At 42.1% G+C, this 21,612-nt stretch overlaps 1 long non-coding RNA gene across 1 annotated transcript in view; it reads left to right on the top strand.

The window, feature by feature from the left end:
- Window positions 1-19,022, top strand: part of LOC148005982 (uncharacterized) — an 89,954-nt gene extending 70,932 nt beyond the window's left edge. Inside the window, exons 2-5 of the long non-coding RNA XR_015620424.1 lie at window positions 2,848-2,883; window positions 5,689-5,805; window positions 5,979-6,169; window positions 18,838-19,022. This is a non-coding gene — a long non-coding RNA (uncharacterized LOC148005982). The remainder of the gene's footprint in view (window positions 1-2,847; window positions 2,884-5,688; window positions 5,806-5,978; window positions 6,170-18,837) is intronic.
- Window positions 19,023-21,612: the final 2,590 nt, after the last annotated feature.

Raw genomic sequence — 21,612 nt, 5'->3', positions numbered from 1 at the left:
TCTGGAAGTCAGGTTCTTGATGCCTTGCCTGGTTTATAGTAGGACTTTAATTGACAGTGGAAAAAAATGAAAATGGGGCAGAGGGCAGGGAATGTCTAGAAAAAGTGCCAGGGTCAGCGTGGTAGTGCAAGTGAACCTGCCGATGTTGGGGGGGAGGGGGATGTAGTAAAATTCAAGGTCTGACTTTCTGGTGGGAAGACTCTTAATTTTATGTCTCAAGAATTGTAGTTTTTGTATCCTACACAGGTCTGACTATGTAGTGGAAATGCTTTAGAACCTGTAGTAGGCTGACCTAAAGCACAGGTCCCTGATGGGTTTAAGGATACAGAATTCTAGATGGTTAGAACTGAGAGGACCTGTGCTCATCGGGCTTTGCCTGAATTGTACAATGGGAATATTTGGGCCATGTATCTTGCCTCCAGCCCTACATGGTTGCTCAGTAGAGAACACAGTTGTTCCATCCCTGGAGGAGGTAGGGAATGGAAATTATGAGGTCAGATATGACTTTAAAAATATTGTTGATTATAGAATTGTGGTTCTTTAATCTCCAGTAAGGATTTGTCACTCATGCATTATCCATATTAGTTGCACAATTAGTGGGCTTCATTATGACATTTTGATGCATGTATATAAAGTTCGTCCATAGGGTGATTTATTCCCCATCACCCGCAATTGTCCTTCCTTCTTACTGGTCTGCTTCTTATTTCATAATATCCTTATTACTGCCATGTTTAACCCTCTCATCTAACTTATGAAGGTAGACATATGCTATTTGCCTTGATGCTTTATACTGCTGTGACAAAAGATACAACAAGAGCACCTTTGGGTCTCAGTTTGAGGGAATAAAATGGCCAAGGAGACTGAGACAGTGGGTCACATAGTGTCTATAGTTGAGGATCCCACGTCATGGGATACTATTGCCTGCATTTAGGGTGGGTCTTCCTTCTCAGTTAAACTTTTGGAAAACACCCTCACAGACATACCTCTGGGTGTGTCTTGAAGGTGATTGTATCTCAAGTAAAGTTCACAACAAAGATTAACCATATCCTTGCTCTGTTGACATTCAAACACACCAGTTTTAAACCGTGACATTTCACCTCTAAGGCCATGGGCGATTTCTAATGTGAAATGCTCTTAGTTCATTTGTAAAAGCCCTAAGAATCTTAACAGTTCTAACCTTATTCAAAAGTCTCAAGTCAAAAGTCTTTTCTGAAACTAAAGGTCATCTTCTAATTATGAGACATACAATATACAATGGCAAAAAGTAAAGATTCCTATTCTAAAAGAGAATGAGAAAGACTAATTCTAAACAGGACCAAAACCAAGTCAAATAGTAAATCATAAAGTTTCTTTTTGTCTGGGACTTGTTGCATCATTTGGGATCCAGTGGTTTTCAGTAGCCCTGCCTTCCCAGCCCTACTAGAGCTTCTCTCCTGGAATAGCTCTACTTGCTACCTTCAGCTTTTCTTGAGAGATGTCTCAGCATTGCCAACATTTTGCAGTCTTCGTTGCAACTTTGGCTTCTCCTTTATGACTTTACATAATGGCCCTGCAGGAAATCTGACCCTTCCTCACATTTTCTGGCCCTAGCAGCTTTCTAGAAGCTTGATGCAAGCCACTATGATTCTACGATGTTGCATTTTGCATGCCTGAAAAACTGTGGATAGTATTGCTAAGGTTCTCTGCCAACTGAAGGTGGCACAGATCTTCCCTCTGGCACAGCAATAGTGGACTCTGTGGACTCTTGGAGAACACTTTTAGGCTGTTTGTTTTAAGCAGGAAACACCTTTAGTTTCATTCTCAGCTCAGGATTTCTCTTTGTAAATGAGTTTGCATCTTCACAAGCTTGGGCCTTTGTTGCTTGATGTCCTATCTTCAGGACATCATTCCTACTGTCTCAGTGAAGAATTTGTGATTTCTCTTTCTTTGTACCAGCCAATGTCTTTAACAATAAGAGCTGCTTTCTCTGTACTATGTTTGTAAACTTTAAACTTGCTCACACAGCTTTTCTTACCAACTTGCACCTTCTTGTGTATTTCTGATCTCTCTCATCGTAAAAGGCTTTGTAAGAAACGACTATGGGAAAGCTTTGTCTTTAGTTATGCTGTCTTCAGATTTCCTCCACTGTTGGAGGAAGTTCTTGTGCTCTGTATTCAGATGTTGGTTTCTGTACCCTGAGATCAAGTTACAATCCAGGCATGGGCATTGTCATGAACATTGGAGAATCTCTTGTATCTATATCGTATAAAGAATGTTCCTCAATTATCTTCGACTGGTTAATAAAAGGCTGAACAGCCAATGACTGGGCAGAGAGGATAGAAAGCCTGGAATTCTGATTCCAGCTAGGGATCTTCCAAGGGAGAAGAGCCAGGAAAGGAGTTCACAATAAGGGAGGTGATGGCCTAGGAGAAGAAATTGGTCACAAGGAAGGTGGAGGAAGGGAAAGGAGGAGAAGGAAGCCTCCATGGGGCTGGGCATGAGGAAGAGTCACTAAGGAAGTTCGCCATTAGGACAGACTTGGAGCAAAGCAAGTAAGGAGAGACAAACTACAAGTAACCTGGAACATGTGCTTGGGGAAGTAGCTAGATAGCATAGAGGGATAGGAATATCTGTTCAGTTATTGTGCATAAATATTGTTGGCTAAATCAATAGGTCTTACCTCAATTATTAGGGAGCTAGGTGGGTTAGAGAAACTGCCACCTTGAAAACTCATCCTATACTCCACCAAATGACTTAGTTCATTGCTGTTTTTCAAAATTTTTTGGGTATAGACAGAATACAAACAGATTCTTTGTCAGGATGCAACATTAATTCTTTTTTTTTTTTTTTTTTGGTTCTTTTTTTCAGAGCTGGGGACCGAACCCAGGGCCTTGTGCTTCCTAGGTAAGTGCTCTACCACTGAGCTAAATCCCCAGCCCCGCAACATTAATTCTTACTAGAGTTCCTTTCCTCTCTGAAACCTCACCAACCCAACCTCTTTTGTTTGTACTTCTGTCAGCCTTCTGATCTTTGAAACTTTCACCAAAAATCCCCATTAAGCTCCACTTACCACATCCTAGGGCTTAGACCTTAGCTCCAAACTCTTCAGCACTCATACAAAATATTTTAGAAGGCTTTGAAAACCACACAATCAGCTCTCTCCAAGCAACAACCCCACTCCCAGTAACAATTTCTTTTAGTTTTACATGCATGCACACACACAAACATATATATTAAATATCCTGTAAAGCTACTTCTAGAAAGAAGGATTTATTTTGGCTTAGTTTGATATGCAGTATTATGACAGGAACTTGAGGTAGCTGGTCACTTTGCATCTGCAAACAGGAAGCAATAAGACCTGAATGTTGGTACTCCGTTAGCTTTTTAAAAAATGTTTCATTCAATCTAGGACCCTAGTCAATGCGATGACGTGACTCATATTCAAAGTAGGTCTTTCTTCCTCAGTTAAATCTCTTTGGAAATCCCCACACAGTCATGTCTTGAGATGGTATATCTTCTAGGTGATTCTAAGTGAAGTCAAATTGACAGTGAATGTTAACTCTCTGATCCCGTTCTGGATTTATTTTATTTTGCTCACCAAGAAAATAGGTAGACCTGAGGGTGAAACTTTTTCAAACCAGATTATAATCTAAGCCTTTTGTACTATCAACCCACAGGAGTTCTTAAATTTCCTTTATTCTGAATTTTATTACAATGTGTTTTTCCTGATTTTGGAACAAAAGTGCTGAATTGTTGCAAGATTATGGAGATTAGAGTGAGATGGATTGAACCAGCAGGCTTTCGTGACAAAATTTGCCAGCATTTATAAATCTCATTTCTTTTCTTCTGAAAAAAAAAAAAACACGGAACAATAACCACTGACACACTAAATGGAGAGTGCATGGAGTTCTAAGCAGTCAAAGGGACCAAAGCAGGTACTTTAGAAATGCTTATTAACACAATGCTTTATTTGAAGCAAATGTGATCTAAGCCTTCAATCTATCATCCAGGGTGTGTACTTTTTCTCCTCTACTGAACTTCAGTTGTTTTACCAGTAATCTGAGGAAAATAATACCTACTTTACAGGGCTGTTGTTCTAGGTTTATGGAAAACTACATCATTGTGTAAAATATTAAAAACAATTGTGAGCTCAGTCTCCACATCCTAATGAATGCAACAGGCTCAGGTGATAGGTTAGACACATAGTCTACTCCTTCCTTACTATACTGTTCCTTAAGTGAAGACTCATCCTCTCTCAGGTATGAGCTGTTACATCTGCTACTTCAGAGAGTCCTGTAGTGTTTCTTACCATAGCTGATTTTCTCTTTGGAGGACAGAATCACATAAAGAAGAAACTCGACCATTCTGATTACCTGCTCAAATCCTCCTGGACACAGCACTTGACTGGCTAGGCCAGTCTCTTCACTCTGTGTCCCAGGTTCCCTATAGCCCTCTACTTGAAATTTGTATTTAACTCATCTTCACTAGGGAAGACTCTGGAGCTCAGAAGTAGCTGGTGTATGTATTATTTGGGCTTTTGTTTGTCTGTTGGATTGTCTCATGGAACTTTCCTTGAAACCTGGGACACTGGGAAGTAAACTAGACTGATAGATATCCCAAAGAAATGCTATGGCTTTAAGGATGATGTGCCTTGTAAAATTCCCATTGGACTCAGTCTCCAAGGCATCAGCATTAAGAGGTGTGGCCTTTGGAAGGTGGTTAAGGAGTGAGGGTCTGTCATCATGAATGGGATTACCTTCCTTGTAACAGGACTTCTTAGTTGCCTTTTTGCCTTATACTACGTGGGAATTCAATGTGATACTTACTATCTTGGAAGCAGAGAATGGCTCTCACTAGACTTCCGTGTAAGTGCCCTGATGTGGTGTGCTATCCTCTAGAATGGTAAGAAAATGATTTCTGCTTTTGATGTTACCAAGTTTGTGGTATTTTGTTTTGAGCAGTGCAGATGGCTAAGCCAGAGCCTTTTAGCTCAAAGGCATTCTAATAGATTTAACAGTCTGCATCGTAATCAGGGGTTCTCTTTACTCTCTTGCCACATGCACATGTGCACAGAAGTGCTCAGACACCTACTGATCCACGTGTAGTCTCAAACACAAGTACATACGTCCTCATATATCTGGGCACACATTTTCACAAACACATTCCCATGTACACTTATGGATCCCTGTGCCTCTGTGAACACCCTCACATATAGGCAAACTCTAGTCTGCCTTGCTCTCCATTGGAATCCCAACATTGAGAGCAAGGAAGAGCTTTCCCTATTCTCCTGTAGAGAGAGAAATAAACGGTCATTCTTTTTCCCTTCTTTTAATGCATACCTATCTATACAACTCTCAGATGTACACACTCCAGAATATTGATTCACACTGACAGACATAAAATACACTGAGTACCTGCATTCCCATTGCATTCAGTTGTTCCTCAGAGTCCCTTATTGGAGTGAAGGGAAGGCTGAAGTGGAAACTTAAGGGAAAATCAGTTGGATGATGCTTTGCTAGGGCAAACATGTGAAAGAATGTTTTGTTTAAGTGGACACAGGTATGAAAGGCTAAGGAAGACTTGTGAAGGAATGTTTCACTGGAAAAGACACAGGAGAGAAGATATTTCGCTAAAGCAAGCACCTGAAAAGACATGTAATGAAGGAATTTTGCTAACAACATGCATGCATTGGTCTGCCTTACATTGTAGGGTTGAGCTGCATATGTTGGGACTCCATAGAGAGAAATGCACCAAAAAACTTCTGGTTGTGTGTTGCAGTTTGTGGCCATTTCAGTGGACTTGAGCTGACTAGATGCATCTGCCAAGGTGAGGTATATGGAGGACATGTGATGTTTGAAGGGTATAAATAGGATTCCAGAGAGGCCGAGCTTAGCTTGTTAGTACAGCTAGCTGTGCAATGCTTGGGGATCTTGCTTCTTTGCTGATCTTCACTTCTCTGAGAGAGGCACAGCCAAGAACTTCTCCTGGTGTCCCTCTAGGTCCCTTCTGCTGGCTTGAGCAGAGCCTGAGGCCTGTTACTGCTGTTGTTAGCCTGACTCTACTGAACTGGACTGCTGGTGTATCCATAAAGTGTTTGTGAGAAGATCAAGCTGCTGCTGCCTGCTAACCTGTGAACTGAATTGCTTATTCCAGACGACACAGAGTTGCTTCAAAGTACCTTTCTAAACAGGTCCATTTCCCCATATCCTTTCTTTTCCACTACCTCTGGTAGGTGGTGGGCTACAAGGGAGGCTAAGGCATTTAAGAACCATCATTAAAAATAAAGTTTTGAAAAAATTAGAGTTACAGAAGTCCTTTTCGGAGTGGCATGAAGGCTCCCTTGTGGTCAGGTTTGGGCTCTAAGGATTATCCAAGGACCTTGGGCCAGGTGCAGAGTTAGCTTTAGAGCCTTAAGTTTGGACAGTACTTTGTGAAAGTCAGATAACAAATACTAGAGGATATCCCATCTGATTTGTAATCACTAGTTATTTTCTCTATGCCCTGCCCACAGAACCAAGACCCAGATAGTACAGGCTGTCTACCTTAAGGCCAGAAAGCCAGATAGTCAACCCTTCTAAACATTCTGTTCACTCTCTCTAAGTGACTACTTTAAGAGAGTTATTCATTCTTTAGTTTTTTTCTCCTTTCTAATTATTTCTCTTTTTATCTTATTGTTCTTGTCCCAGTTCTGCCTACAGAGAGTAAGATTTCAACAGGGAGTAAGGGGGGCCAAGTTCACTGTCAAAAGGAGAATCTAAAAGTAACTTTTCCTTGTAAAGCTGGGCAAGATTGCTGCCAAATGAAATGAGAACTTAACTACATGTGCACACACCCAACTTCACAAAGAACCAACTGAACTAGCAAAGAGGGAGAGTTAATGAAGTTAATATCTACTTCAGGGAACAGAGTAAGGCTCCTCTGTCCATATATTCTTCCAGCTGATAAAACATTCTTTGCACTGCTTTATGGTTTTAAAGATGCATCACTTTTGGTTGATTTGGAAGGAGCTGGTAATGGGTGGCCTTGGGATGGCTGGTGGACATATGGGCCAGCCGTTCTTTTCTACAAAAACAGTGCTCTGAGAAGGTCGAGGGATCTTTTTTTGTATTCTGAGGGCCCATCTGGGACTTCCAATTCCTCGACTTCAGCCTATGTTTGAAAGATAGTAACTAGCATGAGAAGACCATTTACTTTGGAACCAGACTGTCTAGGTTGAATTCCAACTCTGCTCCAAGATTGCCTTATGACTATAGACACTTAACCTCATGGCCTCAAAGTTTTCATCTCATTCTACCTTGAAAAGTTTAGCTATCATTAGCACTACAGCTAGTCTATATAAGGGGACTGACACATAGTAGAAGATTGATAAATAATAGATTTATCGGTCAGCCTACCACTCGTTTCTACCCTGTCTTAGGTTTAGAGGAGGAGGCTGTGTGGAATAATGAGATAAATCGGGAGCAGAAAAGAAGGGACCTTGCTCACTCCTTTTCCTCTTGCTCCTTCCAACTCCCAAGCAACACTTATTTATTTATTTATTTTTTTTGGAAGCTCTTGCCCGGCAGTACGTATTTGCTACTCAACTTGATGTATTTGGGTGGCAGGTCCAGACCTGAAGACTGTGTGGACCAAGGTTTAAAATCAAATTTTCTTCTATCTCTGCCAATAGATGGTCACATAGGTCAGACACATTAGCTGCTCCAAGATATTGTAGCTGTTTGGCTTTGTTGACTGATGGTCATCCAGGCCCAGAAAAGTAGAGACGCATTTGTTGTACCTAGGTAGAGTAGATGAGGAAATGGATGCCAATGTTATCATCCTGTATTGCATATATGCATGCAATTCTTAAAACTAAAAGAGAATCATAATGACTAAATGATTAGAGAACGAGGGCTCCCCCTCAATGGATATACTAATAACAAAAGTGTTTTGTCTTGGAATAGCTCTTTGGAAGATCGCTTGCCTAGCATGTATAAGCATGTGTGTTCAATCCCAACACTACAAAAAATAAAAAAAAATATAACAGCTCAGGGATATAGACGAGGCATAAATTCCATGCTATGGAGCAGGCCTCAAATTCTATTAGAAAGTGGTTAGTTAACCTGTACTCAGCAGGGCGCTATTATACCAGTGGGTATATCTTGCTAAGCTGGTAGGTATTGGGACATTCAGGAACCATTTTTGGATAAGACTATTGGTGTTTTTTTCTCTCCCACCAGCTTGCTTAGCACCTTCCAGCACCATGAAAGCTAGCCAAGGTGGGGCTGGGGGAGGTTGTTTCCCAGTTGGTTTTGAGATTGATGTTTCTATGTCCTTCGGCCAAAAATGTGTGGTGTCTTAAGCATTATATGGTAAGGTGAACAAGGTCAATGACAACAGCCTGTGTTGTTTTGGAGACCTTTGGGGCATTTTGGCCTAATAACTCAGGAAGTATCTCACGCTGTGCACTGCTATTTTTATGTAACATCTCCTGTCTTTTGGGAGCAGAATTGTCCACCCATGTAGAATAATTCAGTTCAAACTCTTTTCTTAATGCTATATTTTGAAAATAGCTTACTAACTAGTGGTTTTCCATAATACTTTCCCACACATATTTAGTTTTGTTAATCTACCCAGTATCTCCTCTATGGGAACCCTCTCCCCCATCCCTGCTTAATCATTCAACCCCCAGTATCTCCACCTCTTCTTTAATACCACATGTATTTTACTATTCCTTCACTTGTACTTTGAATTGGGCTGTGACATAGTAAGCTTTCATTTGGCTATTCATATACCCTTCCCTCAGGCTAGCCCTTCCCCCATATTACCTCATCCCTCTCTGCTTAAATCTTTCTTTCCATGCTCACTTTTCTAATTTTCTGCTTTAGTTTTGATATAATCTATTATCTGCACCTTAACTGTCCTTAGAAATTTTTTTGGGGGGGGGTTAGGCTTTATCATGGAACAATGTTGAGGTGCAAATAAAGTGTCTAGCCTGTGCTTTTGGGGGACAAAATCAGATCAAATCACATTACCATCTGCAATAATAACAATAGTAAAGTCAAAAATTCATTTGAATGGAGTAGTTTTCCCTACCACTTGCCTGGAGTCAGAACTGCCACTGACCAGTCTCCTGAGGTGAGAAGTGAGGTCAGTTTATTCATGTTCTTACATATTTTCAAGTTGTGGATTTAAAACAAAACAGAACAAATTTTGCGTTGGCAGAGGTGAAGGAAAGGGAAGGTGGGCAGGATAGTGCTTATACATAAGTGAAGACTTTGTAGAATCATCCGTCTATGCCCGGCAGGCATTGACCTTGCTTGTCCTTTCCCAGGGAGTTTTTGCTATTTTGGAGTGCTATGTCCCTATCCCATACAGGGGTTCTCCTGATGTGGGCAAACATTATTCTACTTGCCGAGTGTTGCAGACTCCTTCCCAGCTGCTAGGCATCTCCTAGCACCACCAGTCCCAGTCAGTTAAGGATTTAGCTTCTCATGGTACTTTGTCAGGACCTAGCAGGTCTTTAGATCATCTCCCTCTCTGTGTGGTCTTGATCTAGTTTTGAGAAAAACACTTCTGCATTTTCTGCTTTGATGAACTCTGAGAGTGCAGGTTGTTTCCTATGCAGCAACCTCCCTTTATTCTAAAGTTAGAACATCTGGCTAGCTACTCTCTAACCTCTCATATTTACCAGTGGGAGTCAGATTCCTGTCCACCATATCTCCTGAATATAGAGAAAACATCAAGCCCTCCAAAGATCCCATTAGAGCCCCTTTCCTCAGGCTTGAGTTAAGGGAGGGAGAGGACAAAGATATGCAAAGTACTTACAGCTCTCTCCAGAAATCCCCTGTCTAACTCTCCACTAAGTGTTGGCTTCTTTTGCCTACCCCATTATATGCCAGAGGTGGGTGGTCAGCAAAGAACCACAAAAGCAATTTTCAACACCACCTTTGGCAGTCCTCGCATGGTGGTCTTCCACTGAGCTTGGGGATGTGTTATCTATTATCTTGGGACCTTGCATGAAATCTAGACTAATGTGGCTAAATTTTAAAGTTATCTTTGAATTTGTTTTTCAGGAAAAAACATTGAGGCCGTTAGTATTATTTCTATTTAATGGGTGGAAACAAAACAAAACAAAAAACATGTTCAGAGAGGCTAAGCAGTTAACTCTACGATTTTTAATTCTAGTTAGGATTGAAAAAAACCTGGTTAATCAGATTCTCAAACTTCAGAATTTCTTTTTGTTTTGTATTTTAAAATCCCACTATACAGACTGACACTTTGCCCTTGCAATTGGTAGATGATGACATTCACAGGCTTATCACACAGCTGATCATGGACATCAATACTCAGTCTGTGTGTTGGATGCTTATTGGATGCCTCAATCCCACTTGGGAAGGAGAAGAAAGCAATCACAGGGGTGGGGGTGGGGCAGAAGGAGGGAGGGACCTGGGTGGAAGAGGAGATAGGGAGGTGAAGTGGGAACTTGATCAGGTAATGGGGGAGGGGGACAGGACTGAAGCCCTGGGGATCAGCAGAAAGAATGGAAACAGGCAACCTAGGGAGGTACTGAGGTCTCAGGACTGAAGTACTCTACAGTAGGGAGGGGGAACTTGTAGAGTCCACCTCTAGTGGAGGGATAGGACATCAAGTGGAGCTATGGGATTGCCATCCCACAATCAAAGGCTCTGACCCAGAATTGTTCTTGTCTGAAGGAACTGCAGGGACAAAAATGGAGAAGAGCATGAGAGAAAAGAGGTCCAGTGACAGGCCCAAATTGGAATCCAGCTGAAGGGGAGGCCTGGGGCCCTGACGAGGTTACTGATGCTGTGGTGTGCTTGTAGACAGGAACCTATCGTGGCTGTCCTCTGAGAGGCCAAACAAGCAGCTGACAGAATCAGATGTGGATACTAGCCCAACCAATGGACAGAAGCTGGGTACTCCTATGGTTGAATTAGGGAAAAGCTGGAAGAAGCTGAGGAGGAGGGTGGTCTCATGGGAAGACCAACAATATCAACTGACCTGGACCCCTGAGTTCTCTCAGACACAGTCACCAACCAGACAGCACACACCAGCTGATAATGAGGCCCCAGACACATACACAGCAGAGGACTGCCTGGTTTGGCCTTGGTGAGAGAAGATGCACCTAAAACTCAAGAGACTTGATGCCCCAGGGAGTGGGGAGGCCTGGTGGAGTGGGGGTGGGGTGAGGGTGAAGGGTGGGATGGAGACAACCTCTTGGAGCCAGGGTTGGAGGAGGAGGTATGGGATGGGGACTAGTCTGGGGCAGACCAGGAGGGGGATGAAGTCTGGATGTAAAAAAAGGATTAAAGAATAATTTCTTTTTTTAAAAAACGAAATGTTTCTACTTCAGAACTCATTTGCTAGCATGCTGTCCAGGTCAAGAGCCGTCCTCATGACCTGTGAATTGCTTTCAAAGAACCTAGCAACTAGAAGTGCTCCTTTGTGTTTGACCTCAGCACTGCCTCTACTCCCAGTTTCTTTCCGAAGCTTTTATTTATTTATTTTTTGTCTTTGTTTGGTCATGCTGATTATTGTATTGGATAGAGATCTTCACCAACAACACACATTCTGAAAGGGTGTATTTGTTTTGGGCATGTGCCTTTATTCTGTTCATCTCTGTGTTTGCAGCCATTCTTAGTAAATATTGTTTTGCAGTAGAGGTTAGTTGAATTGACTCGTTGGTTGAGAAAAGTTAATTTGAGGGTAGGTTGGGCGCCAAGGGAGGGAATGAGAAGGGAAATGTGTACCTATAGGAGCTGTAACATCAGCCAACAATGGCTCATTCTCTCCATTCCCTGGGTGATCCTGCATGAGTCACCCTCTGTCAGCTTCAATTTTCTCCTCTGGCCAATGAGGTTGAGGGTCCCCATCCTGCCAGCCTCACCGGGAGTGTAAGATGAACCTCTGACAAGATCTTAGATGTGGAGAGAATTGACGAAGTATCAAACATGTGGGTTTGGTCTGGGAAAACAAAACTTGTGAGTCAGCCTGGGTCCCTGCAGACAGTAGACTGGGAGGACCCAGAGAGCCACCCAGCCTGTGTGAGTGGCAAACAGAGGTCTCTACTTTCTGGGATAAATTATCAACCAGGCAGAGGCGTCAGGGCTGCTGTTCTCTGTCTGGCCTCTTTGGCCATTTTGATCCATAAGACATAAATCCCCTCGACTCCCCAGTCACTTCCAATCTTCATCAGTGCTTGGGTCTTAGCTTTGTCCACCCTTTATTTCCTGCTTGCTATTTTATAGGGCTGTAGGTCAGGGGGGCAGGATCCAGCTACAAATCTCACAAATCGCCCTCTGCCTGGGACAGAGGGTGTGAATTGCAGTGGTCTGAGGCAGAAAGCCCTGAGGCAGGGCTAGAAGAATTACCTCAGAGGCCCCTGAGAGGACAGGATCTGGAATTTGCTATCCTGGTGTGCCCAGAACTGAGAAAGACCAAAGAGGAAGAAAATGGGAAGAGCTTGTGAGGAGTGGTATGGGACTCATTTCTATCCCATTGGTCTGGGTGCCAGTGACTAGGCTTGCTAATGGCACCTAGTTTCACTTTCCCATTCTTAATGAAACCCCTAAAGTCATGGCGAGGCCCAACCAGAGTGTTCTAGGCCAGTGTGGTGTCTCCCTCTTTTATGACACATCTGCTATGTAGTTTCCTCTTTTCTTCATCATCCATGATTGAAGAATTTGTCACCTGCTCTTCATTGTAACCATCTCTGACAGGAGATTTAGCAGAGGCAAGCTTATTCCTCCTGAGCCCTCAGCAGCAGTATTATGCTTGACTTGTCTGTGCTCATGAAGGACGGGGTTGAGGGGGATGAAGCCTTGTTCTTTGGTACAGAGATGTTTCTGTATTATAGAAGTCTGCCACAGAGGTTTATAGATATCCAACATGAGAAACAGTTTTAGAACAAATTGTAGCCCAATGTCCTCTATGTTGAGAAGAAAACAAGTTCAGGGAGGAAAAGAAAGAGGGCTGGGCTCACCTTAGGAGTTAAGGCAGTTGAGGGGTAAGACCAGATCCTTTGGTGTCCCATCTGATGTGTTTTATGTAAACTTCATTTCTCCGTGGCAGAAGAGAGAATGAAGAGTTGAAATAAAAGACCAATTTAGGAAAACAGAAGCCAGGAGAATGAAAGCAGTTGTGCTTAAGATCAGTATGAGAGAAAGAAGGTAGGTGGACATACATACAGATAGATAGAGATGCTCATATTGGAACTCATAATGACTTACATGCCAAATAGGAGATGGACATGACTAGCAGTCTACTTCTTCAGAAAACCACAATATCCACCTCCATTCCATGGTTTGGCAGTGAACTTGACCTCTATCCATGCCAGTCACATGCTAGAGTAGCATTGGTGGAATGGGGTAAACTTGACTTCCTGTTTTGCCTTTTTGGCCTGGCTAATTGGACTTTGCTTTCCTTATCAAGCATACAGTGGTGCTACCACAACTCCTGCTACTCTTTCTAGTATCTGTTCTGCAGTTGAGTTAGTTCATTTGATGCTATACTCACTACTGTATGTATTCTAGTTGAGAACTCAGCCCTCACAATGACTCTCATTGCACAGAGAAGGATCACATGGTTAGCTACAGGTAACTGTCCTATAGTCATGTGTTAAGGAGGGGAAGAACTAGCAGTGCAAAGCCTGGACATCTTGCTTGGCTAGAGCTCAGCACCATCAGTGCTTATGCAGTTCTATCTCCTTTGCTGGTATTTTAGATGTCGCCTTGCTTTCACTGACCTGAAGAGATACACCTGTTTATTCACAGATATGCGTCTTACTCCTCCAAGTCTGCAGATAGCTCAAATGAATTTCTGACTCAGGTCTTGTGAAAGGACTGGGGATATGAGATGAGGAGCGTAACCAAGCGGGGCTCTGACGCTGGAATGGAATGTTCTAGGATGGTGCTTTAAGTATGAAAGAGAAGCCTGCTCTGTCTTATGAGTAGTTAGAGCAGGACTCCTAATGGAGTGGGAGTGACATGAGAAACAGGAAAGGCATTGTAGCTGGGAAACAGTATGGAGACTGAAAGGGCTTGTGAGATGTGGGATAGTGAAGGAGCCAGCCGGGTTCACAAAGAAAAGAGCCGAAACATTTGACTGTGGAAGAGCTGCAAGGAGGTTGTAACAGATAAGAAGACTAAATTGATAATTGGTTTTATCCTGGGTAAACTTTTCCCACAAAAGACCTGCTTGTCCCCCACATTGGCTGCTAAATTTGGAAGGATGCCCAGCAAAACCAGATGGTTGGCTAATGGTGGACTTGCTCAAACTTTTCTCTTTAATACTGTAGCTCTTTCCATCAAGGGCCCAGCCCTGCTGTGCAGAGAACTCTCTTCCACCTCCAGTTCCCTCCAAACCAAGATTTTGCTGCTTCTGGCTGCAGATGGAGATCTTGGCTCTAGGATGTGTTCAGCTCAGAATTTCTGTAAGCCTTCATGGGCTTCTTACAAAATCGGAGATTTGGGCCAGGCCCCAGTTTCCCAACACTTGTCTAAATCACTTCCATGGATTTAAGGCCTATTACACCTTCCCACCTCTCACCATAGCCAGAGGAATGTGTAGCTAAGCTGAGAAGAATCAAACATCCCAAATGGCAACCCTGATAGATATAGGGATTGCCTGCAAGAGGTGAGAGAGCTTACCCTTAGCCCTGGGAGGAGAACTACCCAAATTTATAGCTGTAAACATTTTTTAATAAATCTGGACATAAAGCCTCAGTTCTATTTTTCTACTTAGAGTCACCTGTGAAGCAAGTAACACACTTGATTGGAGGGCATTAAACTTGTCCTCACTGCTTGCCCGGGGCTCAGGAAGCCTGCAGGGTGTGGCTTCTCTTGATGTTCTATTACCAAAAAGGTTTCCTCTCCCCTTCTCTCTAGGAGTCTAACACTCTTGCCATACAGCCGTGTTCACACCTGAGACCCATCACTCCCTCCTGCAACTCGCTCGGATCCAGCTTCCCTGGTGCTTCTTCATCTGGAGCCTCTGATAACAGTTTTCTGGCATTGTTCATTGTCTTGGAATCGCAGTGTTTCAGAATCTAAAACTTAATCAGTCTGAATTATTAATGTCTAAAATCATAAATTGTAAGAAACCCATAATTCTGCACTGTCTGAAAGTTGGCAGCAAGGAGAATCAAGATATTAAATGATAGAAATATGAAACAGTGAGGAATCTAGCATGCATGAGGCCTCTGCAGTGAAAATCAGACCAGGCCAGGCATATTCTGCTAACTGGTGATGATTAACAGCAGTGGCAGTTAGAACCACCAGCAGAAATGTAGGGAGAGGGACAGAAATGTGTTTTAGTTGGCCACACAAACTCTCAAGTCCCCTGTCATGTCTTTGAGTCTCTTGGGCACAGGGGTCAATGAAAACTTGAGTTAGTGCTATTATACAAACAGTCATTTATAATAACAATTCTGGACTGCCAGCCTTAGAATTTAAGATTTCTAGAACTTTAGGCTACTGGATTTTAGACAAGAGCCTAGAGTGTTGTAGATTAGCAGAATGATAAAATTTGAAAATTGCAAGCTATAATCACTGAAGGGACCTCTGACTGTTTCTAGCTGAGTTTTCCCCTACTGGAATAGGTTAATGTTTGGGGAAAATCTAGATTCAAGAAAGCTTGCTGGAGGCCACTGCAACTTTTATAGAGCATTGCAATGTCTGAAGTTCTAGCTGGATGTGGCAAGAAACAGGCAAGGAGAAGCCACAACACATGGCTGCCATTGGGCATACCAAAAGCATATCAACCAAATGCTTCTTAGTACAACTACCATAATATTAAGAGATGACCAGCTTGTTGTTCCTACTTGTCATAACCAATTTTCTGTCTCTAACAGAGTATCTGGATAATTTATAATGAACATAAACTTTATGGCTCTGGAGGCTGAAAAGTATAAGAGCTTAGCACTGATATCGGATAAGGGCTTTATAGTCATCATTCCGTGGAGGAGAGCAGAAGGGGAAGAGAGGATGAGGAAGGAGAAAGCAGGAAATCAAGGTAGTCAGGCTCACTCACATAACTAATTCACTGTCAGAGAAAGTACTCCTGTAACAACCATTTCAATCCATCTAGGAAGGCAAAACCCTTATTATCTGGCTACCTCTTGTTAGGTTTCGCCTCCAAGCTCTGTTGCATTGGCAATTAGGTTTCCAGCACATAATCTTTAGCATCATGTTATGCATCTAGGAATCATAGATCTGGAAAAGGAAAGAGATATCACAGTTTGAAACAACCAATACATGACAGATCAAATCTGGATCTATCCATATGGCTCAGCTTCCATCCGTTTATTTCCAATCTCTGGTGTCATTCTTGGACTGAGGACTCTCATCCCACAGACTTGACAGCTCTGCAGGAAATAGCTACTACCTCACCTTAAGGCAACTGCAAAGCACAATGAAGAATGGAAACAGATCATGTTATGATAACTCTATGGAATTCTTGGTGAGGCCAGTGTGTGCAGTGAGTGTGTGTGTGTGTGTGTGTGTGTGTGTGTGTGTGTGTTTCTCTAACCCAGTTCTGTTTTTCTACCACAAGCCATATTTAACATGTTCTTCATAGGCTGGCACAATGACCCCTTGCACAAAGCAAGACTTCCATAGAGCCACAGACTAACCCTCAACCCTGTCCAAAGACTGATCCTCAGCTTCAACAACAAAATAAGCTAACATAATTAATGGAGGCAACATTGGACATATTTGGTATCATGTAGTCTATAGGCCATTTCTATACTGAGCCGAACCTTGTAGTGTGAGTAAAGGACAGTAGGCACTGGTGTCCCCCACAGCAGAAAATCCTGGTTTCATGAGGAGAAAGTCTGCAAGGAAAACTTCATTTAAGATTTTTCTGCCATGGTAGACAACAAGTGACTTAGGTGATAACTTTTAGGTATAGTTTTAGGGCACACAGAGCACATTCTTCTATTTTCTATATTTAAGGACTATCTCCTAACAGGAAACCACAAACCCATTTTCTTCTGTGACTATTTGTTGGCAAAAGAGGCCTCTGCTCCAAATCCTCTCTGCCTGGTTGGATAAATGTTTACTTATGGGGATAATAGTCACACTATATCAGTCAGCATAGACTAACTTTTGAACAAACAGCTCACAAATTGCAGTAAACATAATTTCTTCCTTATGCTTATGACAAATGTGGTATGTGCTCTCATCTACATGGTCATTCAGAACCCAAGCTCCTTCCATTATGCGGCTCTGAAATCTTCTAGAGTAATGGTTTTCCAGTAGGACAATCACTCCCTCCCTACCTTAACCAGGGATCATCTGGAAATGTTGAGAGACATTTTCACGTTACTTCTACCAAGAGTGGAACACTATTGGCATCTAGTAGAGGCCAAAGATACTTCTAGGCATCCTATAGCACACAGGATATCCTCCAAAAATTCCAAAGGTCAGTGGTGCTAAGGGTGAAAAGTCCTAAGGTATGATCTTCTGGGATTATTCAATAAAAAGATGAAGAAGAGAGAAGACGAGAGAATTATATCTGGCAGGGTATGCTGCCCAATTTTTACATCAACTCAACACAATCTAGAATAATTTGTAAAGAAGGAAGCTTAGCTGAGTAAAGCCCAGCCAGACTATGAGTGAGCTCATGAGGAATTTTCCTGATTGGTAATTGATTTGCAGGACCCAGCTTTTTGTAGTGATGGTCTGCTTGGACTGGTGGTTCTAGTTGTTGTAAGAGAGCAGGCTGAGTGAACAACGAGAAGAAACCAATAAGCAGCCCTCCTCCATGACCTCTGCATTAGTTCCCGAATCTTGGTTGAGTTTCTGCTCTGATTTCCCTGAATTATAGACTTCCAATCATATAAGATGAAATAAACTCTTTCCTCCACAAGTTGCTTTTAGTCATGGGGTTTTGTCACAGCAATAGAAGGCCTTACTGAGATAGAGGATTTTATGGTTCTTCACAAAAAGTGGAGTATAGCCCTTCTGCTGAACTAAGCCAGACTAGGCAAAGCGTTGTAGCAGGTGATGAGAGAAAGTAGGCTTGCTGAACGTTTATGTAGGCTCTTCTGTAAGGCTACAAGTCTCTAACTCTAATCCATTAGGTACTTCGATGGTGTACCTCTGTAGTCTCTTTCATTTCTCAGACAACTCAGATTTGATTAGCTATGGACTCTAGCACTGGATAAACTGATTTAGCTCTTTGTTTCTCCATATGCTATCCCATAACAGAGTTAATAAACGTGACCTCATGAGGGTCACTACGAGGGTCTCTTCTTCTCTGTTTTGAATCTACATTCTGAACCCTTTTAAACTAGAATAAGGTTCCCTGGTATGCAGTTCCAGAAGAGGAAATGCCATAGTCATCACGGAACTCAGTTCTCCCAAGAGGAAAAGAAAGTGTTTGCAGGGAGTTTTAACTCCTAGATTGGCACAAGTAGGATTTTGAGAACTTCTTGGTTACTCAGAAATCCTTCCTCCCTATGAAAATAGCTGTAGAAAAGAACCTTTGAGTAAGAGGAAAGGTACCTGACTTCAAATATGAGACTTGTTTTTCAGCGGTTATGTGCACCTTGGATGCAATTCCTCTCAGGATCATAGGGTCGTTGTTATAAAGTGGGCAAGGTAACTTTCTTGTTAACCCTGAGTTGACAGAGGTTTACCTGCTGCTTACTTCTCTTTCTCCATCCCTTTCCACCTATGAGTTAACCTCCTTTTTTGGCATCAGCAACCCTTTAAAGAATCAGGTCTTTTTTGCAAGGGAAGGGCACAGTGGAGGTGGTTGGTTTAATGACCATCTCCTCTCCTGGGGAGCCCAGTTGGCAGAGGGAAGCACTCAAGTTTGTCATAAATAAGTAGGTCCTTGTTCTCACTCTGTCAGGAAGAAGCCTGGGCCCTGATTGATGTGGCCCATTTGGGCAGCAATGGGAGCCCGGAAGAATGCTCACTGGCAGATGTGCTTGTAAAGATTCACATAAACCCCAGCCTGGCTGGGAGCCAAGGTCTTGGTCATCCTTGCAAGAATTGCTCTGGCGTCTCTAAGAGGAGAGAGAAACTTTTTGCCAGGTGAGAAGTAGAGACCGGCCTGTGGGATGCCCAGTGGAGAATAAGCTCTGGATAATGGTAGAGAGGGAAACTACCAGAATTTTCTGTGGAATTTTTACAAGGCTCACTTTCTCTTTCCTTTTTCTTTGTCAGAACATCCAGGAGTGGACTCAGCCTACTCAAGGCATTGTGGGAATATGCTTGAACTGGCATGAACCACACAAGAGTTGTTGAATATTTAACTTGTTTTTGGTCAAAACTAAACAACTGTGTGTTAAAATTATGTTCACCCTGGAAAAACATTACACATAAGAGAACTGTCTGCGTCTCTCTGGTTAGCAACAGTGGATGTTGGAAGGAATAAGAAAAGAGGGAGGAAGGATGTGGGGGAAGAGCCCAAGACAAAACTGCTGACTTCAAGATCTGGCTGACCCAACTCTTAATTCCCTCAAGGGAGAAGTCTTTAAGATTTGTTAACTTAGCTCAAGATACAGCTTGAAGCTTTTTGGGCCCATGGCCACCTCTACCCACTCTCCACTTGTGAAGCTGCCTCAAAGCATTAGTCCATCAGTAAGTTCCCTCTCCTCTGCTGGTCTTTTGTCTAGCTGAGCTTGAGGCTGCCTTGCAACTGTCAGCCAGTGGGACCTGATACTTCCCTAGGAGGAAGTAAAAGTTGCAACCACATATAACCTTCTTCACAGCATCTGGGCATCCCACCTCAACATCTGTGCTAGTAGACAAGTCAAGAGAGCTAGGAAAATATGTCATAGTCTTTGTGGGAACTACAGACTTTCTAGGAGTCATTCTTCTCTCCTGACAGTTCCTACCTTGATCTTTGTGAGAGGAGAAAGGCGGAAGGAGAAAGAGAGAAAGAAAGAGGGACAGGAAAAGATACCAGAAACACCTAAAAGAAGGGGGAGCCTCTAAGAAGGGAGTCAGAGAGAAGTTCATTCCCAGATCGGAAGCTTCTGACATGACGAGCCTGCATCCATCCTAGACGTAGATTGCAGTATATGAAATTATATTGCAGTGTAGTGAAATTCAGACGAGTCCTAGAAAGAGCATACCTTCTGTTCACTGGGGTTAGAGGGTGGGCATGAACTTGAGACTGGTAGTTACTGTAGCATGTTTATAAAGAAATCAACCTTATGGAATAGAATTGATTTATTAGACACATTTATAGTGTCCAGTTTCACAAGTGCTAGCATTGTCTACAGTCAGGATGCTAACAATGAATAGATTTATTACCTCTGTGATTCTTTTGTAAGATTGTTTTTAATTAAACTTCCTTTATTTTACTGAGAATTTCATACATGAGAACCGTATTTATGTCATCTTAGGTTCTCCATCTGCCCCTTCAACTCCTCTCACTTTCCCTTCTTTTGTAAAAATTGCCTATGACTCATCCCTATACATCTATAATCACAGTTATGCTTGTCTAGCTTCTTTGATCTAGTAGGAATATCTAGAGATTCAGTCATGTTGCTGCTGTATTACTAATCCATTTTTCTGTTATAAGGCTCTACAATACATTCATACAACAATTTATCCGCTTACTCATTGGTGGTCCTTTTTGTTATATCTGAATTAAAATTATTACATATGAAATTTGGCATGACTATTCATACCTAAGCTACTGTAGGGTCATTCCTATATGCTCGGTGGACTAGTCACCAAACTATTCTTTGAAGTCATTGTACTATCTCATCAGTACAATAGTAGTGTATAGGAATTCAGGGTCTCCACATTCTTGCTAACAATTAGTATTTTAATTATAGCCATTTTAGTATATTTAATGTCTTTCCATCATACTTTAAAAATCCTTAATGATGATAAACATGCTTTTATATGCATATTGACTATCTATATATATAATTTTTATAAAATATCAGTTCAAATGTGTTCTCCATTTTTTATTGTTTGGGAATTTCACACACGAATATAATGCATTCTGACCAAATTTATCCAACACGGTCTTCTATCTAATTCCTCCCCTACCTCTGACCACCTTTCCCTTCAAGCCTTATGTGATATTTTTCTAAACCCACTGAATCCACTTAGTGCTGACTGCATGGGCATAGGTGTCTGTCATTAGCCATATCGCTGAAGAAAACTGGCTTTCTACCAGTATCCAACAATTGCCTGTATCTCCTAAGCTATGGACTGGGATTTCATGAGTCTGTCCTCAATTCATGATGTGAATGTGGTGGCCTGGTCTTGTGAGGAGCTTCTGTATGTAGTCATCAATATTGTAGTTCATGTCTATAATTGTTATAGCTGACAAATACTGTTTACTGTAGTGGTCTACTACCTCTGGTTCTTACAATCCTTTTACCTCCTCTTCCAAAATGACCCATGAGCAGTAGGGACAGGGGTGGGATATGGATACCCCATTTAGACCTGGGTACCCCACAGTCTCTTACTCTCTGCATATTGACCAGTGAGTCTCTCTATTAATCACCATCTACAACTACTACTACTACTACTACTACTACTACTACTACTACTACTACTACTACTACGATTCTCTAATGAAGAGGGAGAGATTCAATAATTTATGACTGTAAAGATAATAGCTTAAGGAGAAGTTTAATACTATGTTCATAACATA

Source organism: Rattus norvegicus, chromosome 5 (assembly GCF_021556685.1).
Source record: "Rattus norvegicus strain SHRSP/BbbUtx chromosome 5, alternate assembly SHRSP_T2T, whole genome shotgun sequence".
NCBI lineage: Eukaryota > Metazoa > Chordata > Mammalia > Rodentia > Muridae > Rattus > Rattus norvegicus.
This window is presented reverse-complemented; position numbering and strand designations above follow the sequence as displayed.